This window comes from Mandrillus leucophaeus, unplaced genomic scaffold (assembly GCF_000951045.1).
Source record: "Mandrillus leucophaeus isolate KB7577 unplaced genomic scaffold, Mleu.le_1.0 Scaffold850, whole genome shotgun sequence".
Classification (NCBI taxonomy): domain Eukaryota; kingdom Metazoa; phylum Chordata; class Mammalia; order Primates; family Cercopithecidae; genus Mandrillus; species Mandrillus leucophaeus.
Window position 1 is genome coordinate 1,007,048 of NW_012109253.1, and position 4,232 is coordinate 1,011,279.

A 4,232-nucleotide genomic window follows, 5' to 3' on the forward strand; every position below is an offset into this window, starting at 1 on the left:
AAGAAAGAAAATCCTATCCACAAAGCATGAGGAACACGACAATGTGGTAATCTTATCTTTCCACGCAGTGGATCCATTGCTGTGCCCCCTAGTGGACGCACTCTTCCTTTAAGCACTAAAACTAAATTATTGCTTCTCAAACTTTAGTGAACATCAGCATCGCCTGGAGAACTTGTTAAAACACAGATTTTAAAAACCCACTCCCAGAGTTTTGGATTCAGTAGGCCTGGGTTGTGGTCTGAGAACTTACATGTTGCACAAGCTCTCAGATAATGCTGTGTCTGCTGGTCCACAGAAGACTTTTCTTAAAACTTAAAAAAATTATAGTTGTATATATTTATGGGACACAAAGCGATGTTATGATTTATGAATGCAATGTTGAATAATTAAATCAAGCTAATTAACATCTATCACCTCACATACTTATCATTTTTGTGGTGAGAACATTTGAAATGTACTCTCAGCAGTTTTGAAATGTACAATACACTATTATTAACTACGTCCACCATGTTTTGTGCAACGGATCTAAAAAAATTTATTCCTCTTGTCTCACTCAGGCTTTGTGCCCTTTGACTATCATCTCCCCATTCCCCCATCCTCCAGTCTCTGGTAACCACCGTTCTATTCTCTGCTTCTATGAGTTCGATCGTCTTAGATTCCTCATGTAAGTCAGAACATGCAGCATTTGTCTTTCTGTGCCTGGCTTATTTTAGTTAGCAAAATGTTCTCTAATTCCATCTATGTTGTTGCAAATGACAATTTCTTTCTTTTTAAAGGCTGAATAGTACCGTTTTGTGTATATGTACCCATTTTCTTTATCCATTCACCTGTTAATGGACACTTAGATTCCATATCTTGGCTATTGTGAACAGTGCTGCAGCAAACGTGCAAGTGCAGACATCTCTTTGACATACTCATTCCAGATCTTTTAGGTAAATACTCAAAAGTGGGATCAGTGGATCATATGGTAGTTCTATTTTTAGTTTCTTGAGGAATCTCCATACTGTTTTCCATAACGACTATAGTAATTTATGCTCCCATCAGTAATATACAAGAGTTCCCTTTTCTCCACATCCTTGCCAACAGTTATATTTTCACAGAATATGTTTTGATAATCAAACTATAAATTACTATTAGATGGATAGCAAGCAAGATGTTTGAGAATAAGTAATTAGATGTGATCATGTTCCACTTGACCTCTATCTTCTATTTCCAGAAATGAATTCTGTTCACCATTATGGCCTTCTACTCAGCATTACCTCTGATAAAGGCTCAATTCAAAACAAGAAGCAAAGCAACATCATGTGATTCACTGATTTTACCATATCTCTTGTTATCCCAAAGCAGCTGTCTCATAAAACGGTGGAATGTTTATGAAAGACTCAACTATGGAGCAAACTTGGAGGCAACTCTTTGAAGATGGGTTACAGGCCTACAGGCTGTAGTATGTGATTTGAACTGGTGATCAAAATGTGATACTGTTACTCTTACATGTGGTGTGGAGTTACTAATTTAAAGGAAGAAAGGACAGAAGGGAGGGAGAGAGAGAAAGCCAAGGAGAAGAAAAAAAGAAAAAATCACACAGAAATGAAAATTTAATCTAATTGGTAAGTGTAACAACTGTAGTGAGCCTTAGAGGAAGGACTTAAATCTGTTTCCTCAGTAGTCTTGGATCTTGTAGGTCTCTCACAGTCTGAGTATTTCACAAAGTCAAATGTGACAATGTTTAAAGATATGTATTTTTTATACAACATAGTCCTTAAATATTAATGAATTATTGTCAGATTGCTTTTCACAAGATTGTTAAGTTCCAAAGTGAGTAAGCAAATGGTAGTAATATCCAAATTTGCCATTGAAAATCTTTCAAATCTTCCTGAAATCATCATGACCTATTAGAGGTGATCAAACAAGAATTAACTTCTTTGGTGAGGAGCTGTAGGCTCTGTTTTCTGGAGAGATGGACACCAAGGTCTACTTTGAAATAGAAAGCAAAATGGAATTCTCTTCCTCTCTCTTACTCCAATTTTCTCTGTCTCCCCCTCTTACCCCATGCCCTCTGTCCTTGCTAGATATGCAATAGATGTGTATTTTTTGGATTGACAAATAAGGAGATAGATAACAGTAATTTTTCCTTAATGGATTAGATATTTCTTGCTCATGCTTTAGAGTTTTCTTTAGCTGCCCATAAAGTCTCTGCTAGCAACACCATTCATGCACTTAGTGCTTGCCTTATATATAGTCTTATATAATAAACTGGAGACTACAATGCACCACATTCAGTAATGACTATAACACCTAGACAGAACATCATTAAGGAGATAGAGGACTTAAACAATACTATAAATCAACTAAACTTAACAACCATATATAGAACACTCCACCCAACAATAGCAGAGTACATATTATCCTCAAGAGCCCATTTAACATTCTAAAGGTTAACTATATATTAGGCTACAAAACAAGTTGCAATACATTTTTTTAAATTAGAACAATACAAAATATCTTCTCTCACCACAATGGAAGGAAGCTAGAAATCAATAACAGAAGGAAAATTGGAAAGTTAACTTTTAAATAATCAATGGGTTAAAGCAGAAATCACAAGGGAAAATAGTCAATACTTTGAGATGAACATAAAAACACAGCATACCAAAACTTATGGGATGAACAAAACCAATAGTTACTTCTATAAATAGCTGTGAATGCCTACATTTAAAAAAATCTTAAATCAATAGTCAGCTTTATGCACCACCACACTGGGCTAATTTTTGTATTTTTAGTAGAGATGGGGTTTCACCATGTTGGCCAGAGTGGTCTCGAATTCTTGACCTCAGGTGATCCACCTGAATTCCTTGAGGAATTCAAAAAGGAAAAGCAAACAAAACCTAAAGCTAGCAGAAGGAAGAAAATAATAAAAATTAAAATAGGGATAAATGAAATAGGAAAATAATAGAATCAATGAAAGCAAAAATTGATTCTTCGAAATAATTAAAAATTTGGCAAACATTAGTGAGACTGAGAAAAAAAGAAAGAAGATGTAAAAAAAAAGAAAGAAGATATAAATAAAGTCAGAAATAAATGCGGAGACATCACTACCAAACTTACAGAAATAAAAAGGATTATAAGAGAACACTATGAACAATTATATGCCATCAAATTAGATAACCAAGATGAAATAGATAAACTTCTGGAAACATATAACTCACCAAAACTAAGTCAAGAAAAAAATAGTCAGTCTTTTTTCTAAGTCAAGAAAAAAATAGAAAATCTGCCTGTAACAAGTAAAGAGATTCAGTAATCAAAAATCTCCCAACAAAGAAAAGTTCAGAACCAGATGGCTTCGCTTATAAATTCTACAAAACATTTAAGGAAGAATAACACCAATCTTTTTCAAACTCCTCCAAAGAGCATAGAAGAGAAGAGAACACTACCTATCAAATTCTATAAGGTCAGGATTATCCTGATACCAAACCCAAAGATACCACAAGAAAACTACAAACCTAAATCCCTTATGAATATAGATAAAAATCTTCAACAAAATATTGGCAAATTGGATCCTACAGCATATTAAAAGTATTTTACACCATGAACAGTGGAATTTATTCCAAGAATGTAGAAATGGTTTACCCTAAGAAAAGTGATCAATGTAATATATCACATTAATAGAGTAAAGGGAAAACCCCATATGATCATCCCATTTGACACAGAAAAAGCACTTAACAAAACCAACACCCTTTTATTATGAAAAATACTCATAAAACTAGCAATAAAAGAGAATCTCCTCAAAATGAAAAAGGACATCTATGAAAAACCTATAGATAGTATGATACTCAATGCTGAAAGACTGAAAGCTTTCCTCCTGAAATCATATATTAATACAATAATGCTCATTTTCATCATGGCTATTCAACAGTGTACTGGAAGCTCTAGCAAGAGCAATTAGGCAAGAGAAACAAATAAAAGACATTCAGATTAGAAACAAAGAAGTAAAACTATCTCTATTTGGGGGGCGGAGCAAGATGGCCGAATAGGAACAGCTCCAGTCTCCAACTCCCAGCGCGAACGACACAGAAGACTGGTGATTTCTGCATTTTCAACTGAGGTACTGGGTTCATCTCACTAGGGAGTGCCGGACAATCGGTGCTGGTCAGCTGCTGCAGCCCGACCACCGAGAGCTGAAGCAGGGCGAGGCATGCCTCACCTGGGAAGCGCAAGGGGGAAGGGAATCCCTTTTC